This window comes from Ipomoea triloba, chromosome 4, assembly GCF_003576645.1.
Source record: "Ipomoea triloba cultivar NCNSP0323 chromosome 4, ASM357664v1".
Taxonomy (NCBI): domain Eukaryota; kingdom Viridiplantae; phylum Streptophyta; class Magnoliopsida; order Solanales; family Convolvulaceae; genus Ipomoea; species Ipomoea triloba.
In genome coordinates, this window is record NC_044919.1 from 13608788 (window position 1) to 13622478 (window position 13691).

Genomic DNA, 13691 nt, shown 5'->3' on the forward strand with positions numbered 1-13691 from the left:
CATTTGAGGAATCAGTTAAAAGAAAAAGGATGATCTAATTCATGAGGCCTTCCCCATTATATTAGTGGGGGTTGGCACAAAGTTTAAGAAATAAAAACTTAGAAGTGATTTTGTTAACAAATAGGGTGGTGGAAATATGGTGGGTTCTTTCTCCTGCAAGGAGAAAATTTTGTCAACTCATAATGGGGCCCACCAAATGAGAGCATAATTGCGCCCTGGGGCGCAGATTCACGTCCAGGCGGGCGCGTTACTATTATTTTTTAAAAAATTTTTTGTCACTTTTATTTTGTATTTTTTTTCTTTTTTTTTTCTTTGACTTTATTTTCTCTTTCCTAATCACACTTACAAAATCTCCTCAAAAAACTACACCAAAATTCTAACTATTGGAGAAGGCCTGAGAGATTAGTTCGAGAAGAAAATTTTACATGGGAATGGAAAGATTTAAAGAGACAAGTAAAGATAATGGATACTACATCAACATTGAATCAAATATTAGATATGAATCAATGATGATAAGATCCATTATTACAATTGATGATTGAACTTTATATATCATTTCAAACTTTTTTTTTTTTTGTGGGAAAAAAAGTATGAGTCTTTATCTTTAAACATTTTTATGAGATGATAGGTATAAATTTTTGTAATGAAGTTAGGCTAGATAGAGTTGTAATGGAAGAATATTTTGTGTAAGAGTTACATATAAAAATTTCTTTTTTTGGGAGAAGAAAGAATGAAATAATAGAAAAAAGTTAATTTCAGTGGAGGTCCATTGTCTTTGGTGAAAATTTTAAAATTAGCCTCAGAATATCGTTTTTGTCATTTAACACCCATACTATCATATTTTAGACATTTTTGGTCGCTTTGATAACTTTTCAAGTGAAACCCTATTTCAGACAAAGGTATTTTTGTCTCTTCAATTTTTTTCTCAATGAGTTAATTCCAACGGAGATCCCTTATTTTTAGTGGCAATTTCAAATTTAGTCCAAAATAATCGTTTTTGTCATTTAACACCCAAAACTATCATATTTTAGACACTTCTAGTCATTCCAATGATTTTTTTTTTTTTTTTGTTGTGAAACCCTATTTTAGGAAATAGTACTTTTTTTTATGACAAAGAAGAGACTTCTTCTTCTTCTTCTTCTTTTTTGCTCTACAACTAAAGTGATGATTTACAGAATCATGGACTAAAACAATAGTAGTTAGACTGAAGTCGATCGGGTGGCGACATCCTGAGCTTTCCAACTGTACGTGTTGTAAAATGATTCCCCCACACAAGGTCCTCACGTACTTAGTATCGCCATTGACGAAGGACAATTTAGAGTCGAGTTGAAGGAGATAAAGTCAAGAGCCAGCTGAAGTAGATGGTGCAATCCACGGCTTAAGAGACGAAAGAAAAAAAAAACCTATGGATTTCATTTTCAAAGCATTTTCAAAACATAAAAAAATTCATAGTTTTTGTCAATGAAAAAAAAAATCATAGTTAAATATGACGCTTATGTAATGGGCCATTCTGTAACCTCATCAAGGCCTTCAAGGATGGTACCCATTTTATAACCAATTTTATTAAAGCCCATTTCTAGTCATAGATATATTCCCAACTCTCCAATCCCATTCGATATCAAATTGTCGGTCCATTGTAAAGCCGCAAATTAAACTGTGGACCATGGTATACAAAGTATTATTGGACCATTGTACAAAATTATACTATTTCTTTTAATGAAAAGAAACGGCACATGTTGGCCGCGCCGTTATGTGTAAAATAGCTCTATATGTGTAACATATTCAGTTTAATTTTATATTCACTGTAGTTTCATTTCAATACAACTACAGTTTCATTTTAACACAACTACACTTTTATTTCGATATAACTACATTTTCATTCGACATTATACACTCAAATACGTGAAACTGTTATTCAGTTTCATTTTATATACACTATAGTTTCATTACAACACAACTATAATATCATTTTGATATAACTAGAGTTTTATTGAACAATATACACTCAAATATGTTAAACTATTATTCAGTTTCATTTTATATACACTGCACTTGAGATAAATTGTAGTTCCATTTATGGGACTCCGTTAAGATGTGAAGACAACCGTTTCTTTACTTAAAGAAATGACACCGTTTTTGAACCATGATTCATAAAATTTTGTGGACCATGGTCCACGATATAACGAGTGTTATAAACCTCGATAGTTAGACTTCTTGGGAAAATTAGATTTTTTTTTAATTAAAAAAAACCAACAATAAAACTAATTCGTTAAATCATGATCACTAGATCAGTACATCAAAGAGAAGAAAAAAGAAATGAAAAATCACTACGTGTTATGAAATATTAATTATAACTGTGATATTAATAAGAAATTGAGAATCTTAAACTAAAGATGAAGAACACTGAAATGGAGAAGGAGGAAGAAGCATTTGTATTGATGTTTCTGGGATAGATGATTTACAGGGGAGTGATGGGGTATTTATATTACCCGGAAATGAATAAATAAATATATTGTATACTGTAGATGACCTCATGGCTGACATAGCATTGCTGGATTTGTTAAAGCCTGAAAAGGCTTAGCTGCCCCTATGGTCACGAGATCGAATCCTGTAGCTCCTAGCTTTTGCCTGCATCTTGAATTAGCTCTTCAACCATTATATAGAACTAAATGTTCTCCAAGCATTCTTCAATAGTAGTAGCAACAAAATGGATTGAGTCTTGAGCTTTAAACAATAGGTCCAAGGTTCAAATCATAGCTTGGACATCCACCATTTTCTTTTTATTTCATAACACTCCCCCTTAATTTGGCATAGACAAATTAAAGCTTACCTAATAATTAAATGGGCAATTTTATAGAGTAGGCTCCTTGGTCCTTGCTAAGTTGCTATTGTATTTTTTGGTGTGCTTGGTTCGCACGTGGGAATTGAAATCAGAATGAAAATCAAATACTTTGTAATTGTATGAATTTTGGTGAAAGTATTTTACATGTTTGTTAGTAGAGTGAAATTAGAATGATTATCACTATTGATGTTTGATTATGTATGACCCTATAATTGGAATAAAGGTTTTTAAAATACAAAAAACAAAAAATTACGATAATTGATCCCTTGTATATTGACATTCAAAACACGAATATGAATAAAAAATTAAAACAAAAATCTAAAACCATTAATCTAAACTTAAAAAGCATATTACCAATATCTAATGGAATTATACCTTTTTTAATTAAGGATTGGAGTTTTTAATTGATTGGGTAATCAAATCTCATAGTTGTGTTTTAAAAGTTGTCAACCAAACACTAACTATGATTTTGATTCTCATTCCTAGTGTGTAAACACATGAACCAAATACATCATCAGAATGCAGCAAAAACCTATTCTGTTAGGGTAATAATTGTCTAGCCAACCATCCAGAGTTCGCCAATTTATACCATGAACCATGGTTCACTTTGTATTGTAAACTCTAATCCAAAATGATATTCATATTATATACTTACAGTTAACATATTATGTACTTGTATATAAACTAAAGATACATAATATGTTAATTATAATATGTAAATAATTTATTAATTGGAGATACATAATAGGTTAACTGTAGATTATCAAGAATTTTTTTTTTTAAGGCAATTTGATTGGCCAACTCTCTACAGATCCAAACCTATCTTAAGGTGCAAGGAGAGAAAGTCTAGAGACCCAAACCCATTAGTAGCTAAATTAATGGGGAACCTATAGGCTAAATTATGAACTAGAGATACTTGTAGATAACCTTTCAATGAAGAAAGGGAAGCCAACTGCTTTTATGGTCAATTGTTATACCATGGACTAGAATTCATATTGTACTGTGAATGTGATATAAAAATTTTGTGCCTTTAGTTAACCCATTCTGTACCTACAATTAACAATTTATGTATATGTAAACAAATTAATAAATAATTTGATAATTGTTGACACATAATATGATAGATACATGTACAGAAATTGTCAACTACATGTACAGAATGTGTCAACTACATATACAAAATTTGAAGGTTATTTTTAAGTCAGAGTCTAGAATACAAGGTAGACCATGATCCATGATATAATTTGCCTTTTATGGCTAAAGAACAAATTTTAAGCCAAAGGCCTTGTGGTCTAGTGGCACCCGGTGTCTCGATTTACACTCCCACATAGATGATGGGAATGGGTTCGAGCCTCAGTGGAGGCTTAGAGAGTAACAATGAACTAGTACTCAAAAAAAAAAACAAATTCTAAGCCTGATGATGCAGGCGATGAGGTTTCATTTCCAATATGTAACTTTATAAGTGAAACCCTATTTCAAAATAGAGCATTTTCATCTCTTCAATTTTTTTTTTTAATTTTCCCAATGAGTTAATTTCAATTTCAAAAAAGAGCATTTTCATCTCTTCAATTTTTTTTTAAATTTTCCCAATGAGTTAATTTCAACGGAGGTCCCTTGCCTTTGGTGACAATTTCGAATTCAGTCCCAAATAATCATTTTTATCATTTAACACCCAAGACTATCATATTTTAGATACTTGTAACACCCCCAAAATTTACATACGAACCTAGGTTAATGCATTAAAGCTTAAAGCATAAAGATATGATTATATACAACTAGCTACCATCATTTAATAGATAAAGCCCAAAACATAAGGGGATGCTACCGTCGTAGTTACCCATATCGAGGTAACTACCAGGATAAATCATCAATCAAACATTCATAATTCTAAAATGAAACCTAAGGGTCACAGACTCGGTGTCTAGGCAACATACAAAACCCACAAGGATATCTAAATAGACATATTAGTCATTAGAGTCAATACACGCTCTACAAAACATAAGCAACACTAATGGATCAACCTAGGAGCTAGATTCAAAATGAAATATACTCAATATAACTCCTCTAGCGCTCTCGGCACATATCAAGCAGATCCTAAAATGGGTTAAGCAAAACAAGTAGAAAACAACCTCATTAGCATAATTGCTAAGTATAAACCACTTCACCTTGTAAAATAGTTTATACATATATAGATTGAAAATAAGAGGTTTGATACACATAGGCACACTATGCATCAACTTGTAACATATAGATTCTTGGATATACAACACTAGATAACATGCTAATAGCAGAGGTGCATACATAGACATATTCGGTTATAAGATAAGTAATTCATGCTCACATGCTTATGAATGTAATTAGAAAGGGGGTTTAATGCTTTGAGTAAAAAGGAGTTTAATGACATGAAAAAACTAGTACGATATGATGAAATCTTTTATACCACCAAGGTAAGAAAACGGTATTCTCATATTATAATAGTACTTCAAACATACTCACCATCAACAGTAATATACGTCTCGTAGCCAAAACATAAGTAAACTTTCTCAAAACTTTACTTGGGATCAATAATCTCATCATAGGAAAATAATCATTGCTTTACAATAATACGGGAGGAAACCTTTCATCACCATTAGCATCACATTCATACATAAAGGGAGGGCGAGGTCATCACCATGTATGTATGACTCCTACGAGGATCGTGTTCCGAAGTCTTTCCCCCCTTATCTCATCATATCTCATCAATCACATGTGGAATCAATACCGCTACCTTAAGTGTGCACTCCACCTAATTGGGATTCCAAGCCCAACAAGTAATAGCACAAGCTCTAAAGTAAGCCCAGGATTTTTCTACCAGGTCACTTCTCTACATAATCCAGGATTTTTCTACCGGATTTCATATCATCATATCATCTCATCATTTATTCCGAAAGGACTGTAGTCCAGTCGGGTCCTCCAAAAAATATATAGTTTTCTTAGATCCCATTTATAAAAGGAATAAGGCCAAATTAGCCACTGAACGTAACGCAAAAGTGCAATTAGACCACTGAACTAAAAAAACGTGCAATTACTCCACTCAACGCCTCAAATGCGGTCAATTTCACCTCGCAGCCAGTTCATTCCCAGTCTTTCCGGTTGATTGTTGATCGGGATGATTACATGTCAATATTAATCTATTTCTTTATTTTTCTTGGTTTTCCTTTCTTCCAGCCTGTTAGAAACAAACTACCACATTTTCTTCTTCTATTTCTCTTCTTCATTCCAGAAACCTAAGAGCTCCATATTCTTCTTCTATGCATTACTCTTTGCAAGCTTCCTCACTCAAAATCATATTAACATCAAGTGGAGGATAAAGACCATAAAGAACCGTTTGCTTCATTACCATCATGCTAGTATGCAGTCTGCAATTTCCCAAATCAACCATTTTCTTGCGCCCAGAGCTACCCAAATTCACAGCAAAAGCGCTAAACATAAACTTCTCCACCAACAACATCAACATAAATTATACTTAACACCAGCAACAAACCCATCAACATCATCACCACCATACTTCTCCAAGAACTCAAATGCAAAACCCCATTTTTATATGCCCAATTCTTGGTTCTGTCAAACCAAGAGACACAGACACCATACTGGAATTATCATCATCATCACAACATCCCAAAAATGCAGAGGAAAGTACAATTAAACATAACCAAAAGTTCCAAAAGAACAGGGCATTATGCATCTCTTACCTAGAAAATTCTTGATGGGTACTTCAGAAACTGAAAACCCGGTCGGCCCATTCATTTTAGCTCCAAGAAACATGTGGGAAATTGTAGGTATTTCTAACAAAAAGCTTACATTTTAAAAACCTCCCTCTGCAAACTCACTCACGCCCTAAGAGAAAAAAAAAATCAATCAAAATCCCCCTCTAAAGGGGTCAAAACTTTTCTAAGAAAGACAGTGACTTTTGGAGTTCAAAAGTGAAAATGGAAACTGGGGATTTGAGAAAAGAAGATAAAGAAATGCAAAGCAAGAAAGATGTAGAAAAAGAGGGTTGGGGTTGGGGCATCCGGTCACAAACGGGATAGAGACCCAGGTCGGCCTCCGGGAGAAGCAGTGACCGCAGCGGGAGGCGGCGTTTGAGGTGTTGCTCCGTCGGCACATCGGCGACTTGTGGGACCTGCTCGGTTGTGAGTGAGGCGGCGATGAATTTGAGTTGGGAGAGGGACGGTGGAAGTCCAGAGAGGGAGAGTTCGATTGATGCATCCCATATGGCGATGAGTCCGATGAAGAAGAAGAAGATCAACGGCTGTTATCCGATGAAGAAGAAGAAGATCAACGGTGGTTACTTAATACTTACACGCTGGAAATAATAAAAAATAAGGAAAATAAAAGAAGCTACCTACTATTGCCACGTAATGAGCCAGATCAACGGTCAACCGGAGAGAAGGGCTGGAACCGGTTACCAGGTGAAATTGGAGGCATTTGTGCTGTTGAGTGGAGTAATTGCACGTTTTTTAGGTCCAGTGGTCTGATTGCACTATCGCGTTACGTTCAGTGGCTAATTTGACCCTTATTCCTTTATAAAATATTGGTGGTATAATCTTTAAAACCTTTCTTCATAAATGAACCTAAAAATAGCGAATAAGAGATATGTATGACTTTATATGCACATATAATCAAAATAGAATATAGATATAGATTTATTTTTAAAAGAGTTATAATGCAGAAGTTTATAAGTATACATGCACTTACTTTCATAGGCATTCACTATAAGTAAATAGTCTTTTATATAAACATAAGTTGGTTTGGTAAACGTAAATATATGCATGAGGTTGCAAATGAATGCACAACATTAGCTTTATAAATGATTTTACTCATCATGCACTCCACATACTCTTCTCATATCAAAGATAGGATACTCATCATTCACTCTCTCCTCATAATTCTCATACTTCATCTCATAGTCCTATTTTCAAATAGGAGTATCATATTTCATCTCATACTCCCATCCTCTTAACGAATAGGGATATCATGCTTATGCACAACTCATCTCACAATTCCATTTCAATAGGAATATCATGCTAAATCACATAGCTCATTTCATAATCCGTTTCAATAAGAATATCATGCTTAATCACATAACTCATTTCATATTTTAATAGGAATATCATGCTTAATCACATAGCTCATTTCATAATATCATTTCAAATAGAAATATCATGCTTAACCGCATAACTCATCTCATAATATCATTTCAAATAGAAATATCATACTTATTCACATAGTCATTTCATCTCAAACAACCAATTAGATCAAACACACAAACCCTCACGGGTCATCCGGACCCGTGTACGGGTAGTGACCGAACCCAATAGGCAAGGGGGAAAGCCCCGTAACAGCTTAGCTCACATACCCCGCGAGATTGGCAGCAGGGCGTTGAAGCCTGCCGCCATGACCACACGGGGCAGTAGCCTTTGTGGGGTAGGGCTTCGAGCCCTGCCGCACGTGGTTTGCCACTACCAGCAGGACTAGGCCGCATGCCCTTGCGGCAATGGCGAGAGAGTGGCAGTGTGCACCTCTCACCATTTTTCTCCAACCTGCAATCTCACAAAACTCATTTTCAGATCTTTATATACTCCAACACCTCAACAATCGCATTACAACACTTAGACATCAACAAAGCTCATCATTAGAATACTATTGTTGAACATCAACATTTCACATATGATTCATAAAAAATAATAGGTTTTAGATGTCCATGGGTTATACCTCAAGTCGAGCATCCAAATACTAAACACTTAATTTTAGACTCACTCTTGAGCTAGCCACTTGAAGAGAGATCTAGAGAATCAATTCATACTTCCTTCATTCAACCATGCTATCATCATACTAATAATTAATCCATTAGTAATACTAATCACCATTAATAGCATTACTTCATCATCATTCACTGTCACAATCGTTCTTAACTAGTAACCATGGCATCATCATTATTAACCTTCATTAATAAACAATTAGTCCATTATTAACCATAGTCCATTCATAACCACTATAATTATGATACTAATCTCATCACCATCATTTAATCATAATCCACAATTAATTCCAAATCTTCAATCCATAATCAATAATCTCCATCAATATCAACCGTTTTCATCAACAATAACACTTAATCATCACCACCAACCACAACAACTTCATTATCTCAATGCTAGACTTCATTATTAAATCATCATTAGCATAAGTGATCATTAATCCATAAACTTCATTATTAACACATTTATATTAACCTTAATCACCTCTAATCCATATAAAACTTCATTAGTTTATGATAAACCTCACCTTCAACATTTGCTAGCTACTGCCCGACCACGTACTGTTATCCTAGCACTGCCGGTGGGAGGAAAGGCCTTTCTAGTGGCCGTTGCCGCCACTAGATTTCGTCGGGAGAGTGTCTAAATGCTGGAGAAGTTTGTTGGGAATGGTGTATGGTTTTTGGTGTTCCACTTTCGAGGGTGGCTGAACCTCCAGAAAAGAAAAATAGGGAGAAGATGAATGATAGAGAATTTAGACAGAAGATATTGAAATCAGAGGGTAATGCCCTTATTCCTTTATGCATCATGCCATTTATACTGCATGTACATATAACAATCCCCTAATTAGTCGTTACATGCAACAATAATAACATAACCGGAAGAAAAGGTTTACAGTAGGAACATCCAAACAAATCTGCATGCATGTCTAACTAATTACCACCTTCATCAGCAAACATAATCATGTAGCTTTAGTGGAGTTGTAATTTGTCTCTTGGACTTCCCTCCATGCGTAACAATACTCACCCCATCCAAAGGAGCCTTGTCCTGGCGAATATTCGGAAAGGAAGCATGGAAAGGAACCCAATTTTCCCAAGTGTGCCTCTGATGGCGTAGTGCGTTCCCATTGGACAAGCACTTGTTGAACCTACAGACCGTTGTCCTTCGCAACACGGCGAGCCAATATGCGGCGTGGAATCGAAAAGTGCCCAGCGGTAGGGGGAGGATGTTGTGGGGTAACAATAGACGGATTAGGACAAAATTTCAAGAGAGATATGTGAAACATAGGATGAATGTGTGCAATGTCTGGAAATAATAACTTATATGCAACTTTTCCCACACGTGCAATAATTTGGTAGGGACCAAAAAAACGCTTAACAAGCTTATTATGACGGCGTTGAGCAACAGAACTCTGGCGAAATGGATGTAACTTAACATATACCCAATCTCCCACAGAAAATTCTTTATCTTGCCGATGACGATTTACTTGTACTCGCATCCTTTCTTGTGCTCGCTGCAAATTAATTTTGAGAGCATTCAAAAGAGTTTCACGGTCCAAAAGTGCATTGTCTAGAGCTTCAATGGGAGTGCCATCACCAGAGTAACCAACTAGTGATGGTGGTGGTCTACCATAAATAACCTGGAACGGAGAGAGATCGGTGGAATTGTGAACACTGGTATTATACCAGTATTCAGCCCAAGGAAGAGTGCTTACCCATTTGATTGGATAGTCACTTACAAAAGCACGTAGATACATCTCGATACACCGGTTGACCACCTCGGACTGCCCGTCAATTTGCGAGTGGTAGGCAGTACTGAAACTTAGCTTTGTCCCTTGTAAGCGAAAAAGTTCCTTCCAAAATGTGCTGATGAACAAGCGATCTCGATCAGAAACGATGGAGCGAGGAAAGCCATGTAGTCGCACATATTCATGCACAAAATATTCAACTAATTTTGGAGCAGTCACACCATCAGGCAAGGCACAAAAATGTCCATACTTAGACAACCTATCAATAATAACCCATATAATAGGTTTGCCATTCAATCGCGGCAGTGATGTGATGAAATCCATCGTAATATCTTCTCACACTCGCGAAGGAATCGGTAGTGGCTGTAACAATCCTTTAGGACAAAAATTCTCCGGCTTGGTTTGCTGACAAATAGAATATGCTTTTACGTGTAGTTGAGTCTCCTTTCGCATGGCAGGCCAATTAACTGTAGCAGCCAGAAGAGTATACGCTTTACGTTCACCCGAATGACCGCCAATAAGGGAGCCATGAAATAAATCCAACAATCTCTCTCGTAACCCTGACACTGATGGAACATAGATTTTACCATCATAATATAAAATTCCATGCTTTAGAGAAAACCTTTTATCACCGTTCTCACCTTTCTAAATGGATTTGATCATCTCCTATGATGCCGGTTCGACACGTAATGCTTCCCTTAGCTCCGTGAGGAATGTGGATGTTGAAGTAGTGATAGCCATTAGCTTAGCCATCGCCTCAACGGTCTACCGTGATAGTGCATTCGGACCACGATTTTCTGCACCTGCCTTGTGTTCAATAGTGAACTCAAATCCTAATAGCATTGTTAACCACCGTTGTTGCTCGGGAGTCTGAATGGTTTGGGACAATAATTGTTTCAAACTTTGATGATTAGTAAAAATGGTAAAGGAATGACCCAACAGGTAAGGTCACCAACGTTGCACCGCTGCTGTTATAGCGTACATTTCACGACTATATGCGGAGGCTGCTTGGTAGCGAGGTGGCAACTTCTTACTAAAATAAGAGATGAGATGGTTTTCCTAGGCCAGAATGGCACCAACTGCACATCCAGAGGCACCAGTTTCCATAGTAAACAACAACTCAAAATTTGGGAGGTGAAAAACTGGAGTTGTAGTCATCGCCTCCTTCAATTGATGAAAAGATTCGTCAGCAGCTAAGCCCCAGGTAAAGTTATCTTTTTTGAGGAAGTCTGTTAATGGTCTTGCTATAGTCGCATAACCCGGTACAGATCGACGATAATAGCCTGTAAGACCGAGAAATCCGTGAACTTCAGTCACTGTTTTTGGTTTTGGCCAATCTAGTACGGCTTGAACCTTTGCGGGATCCACTTGTACTCCTTCTACAGAAACAAAATGCTCCAAGTATTCAAGTTGTCGTCTGTCCAAAACTACATTTGGACATCTTTGAATAAAATTTGTTTTCACGGAGTGTCTCCAGACCCTTGGTAAGGTGATGAATATGGTCTGTAAGGGAGGGGTTGTAGACCAAAACGTCATCAATAAAAACCAGCACGAACTTTCGTAAATACAGGTTGAAGACAGAATTCATGGTGGCCTGGAATGTTGTTGGCTCATTTGAGAGGCCGAAGGGCATCACGAGAAACTCGTAGTGTCCCTCATGTGTTCTGAAAGCTGTTTTGTGAACATCAGGGGGATGAACACGAATTTGGAAGTATCCACTTCGTAAGTCCAACTTTGAAAAGATCACTGTCCCATGTAGTTCATCGACCAACTCATCCACAGATTGCATAGGAAATCGATTCTTGATCGTGATTGCATTTAGAGCACGGTAGTCAATACAAAACCTCCAAGTCCCATCTTTTTTTTTTTTTCGAACTAGAAATACAAGTGAAGAAAAAGGATTGGTAGATGGTTGAATTATTTTGTCTCGCAGCATTTCTTGAACAAGCCGTTCAATTTCATTTTTTTTTTAAAATGGGGATAGCGGTATGGTTTCACATTAATCGGGTTCGTTTGGGGTAGTAGGGTGATTTTGTGGTTAAAGGTTCTATGTGGAGGAAGGCCTTTTAGTGTGCAAAAGATGTCAGAATATTGTAATAAGAAACTTTGTATAGCTGGCGAAGTGTGGTCATGTAGGGAGGATTCGATTCCCGACTTTGTATAGCTGACGAAGTGTGGTCATGTAGGAAGGATTCGATCAGGAATGCCAACAAGAAATATTCCTTGACAACACCAACTCGTTGAAATCTCATCAACTGGTGGTTAGTCACAGGTAAAATAGAAGGAGTGTGATTCCCGGTCAGTGTGATGGTTTTTCCTGCGTGCTCAAACTCCATTGTCAGTTTTTTGTGATCAGTCACCGTCTTTCCCAAGCCTTCTAACCACTGGACACCCAAGATTGCATCAGCCCTAGAAAATTTCAAAATATGGAAATCAGCAACGAATTTTGCTCCTTGCATGACAAATTCTACAGCACTGCATGTACCTGCACTATGGAGTTTTTCCCCATTTCCCATCACAACCGAAAAATAAGTGGAAGTATCTACTGGCAGCCAGAAGAAGCTCGCAATTCTTGGTTGGAGGTAGTTATGAGAATTGCCAGTACCTATAAGAACAGTAAATACCTGATTTTTAATGCTGGCACTCAACCGAAAGGTGCGAGGGCCCATAGACCCAACGAGAGCATATAAAGAGATCTCAGGCTCTATTGTCGTTTCTACCAAGTTTGGTGCACTGTCCTCAGGCATAAACTCCATGTTTCCTTCGACTTTGGGTGTCGCAAATGACTCATCAACCAAGAGTAGTAAAAATTGTTGGGTTCGGCAGTGGTGTCCCGGCCTATACCGCTCATCGCAATTGTAGCATAGACCTTGCGCCCTACGGCTCTGTATTTCACTGGCAGTAATACGCTTTAGTGGTAGGGAGGTTTTATGATGTGTTGGAATAGGAAGTGGTAGTAGTGGTGGTAGGCTATCTTGGTGATGGGTTGGATTCGTTTCAGAAACATTGTTGTGTTGTCTAAATGTGTTGGATGGTTGGTTAAACTTAGAGTATGGATGTCTAGTTTCACGAAGTTTGTCCTCAACCAGTTTGGCCAAAGCTATGGCATTTGAGAGCGACGAGGGCTTGAGTAACGCTAATTCAGCTTGGATTGCTGGTTTTAGCCCGGAAACAAAGCAATCTAATAATGCATCTGGATGTAGGTCGGTAACCCAGTTGCTTATTGCCTCAAATTCAGACTGATACGCAGCAACTGTGATCTTTTGGCACAACTTGAAGAGAGCAGCGCGGTGATTCACGTAAG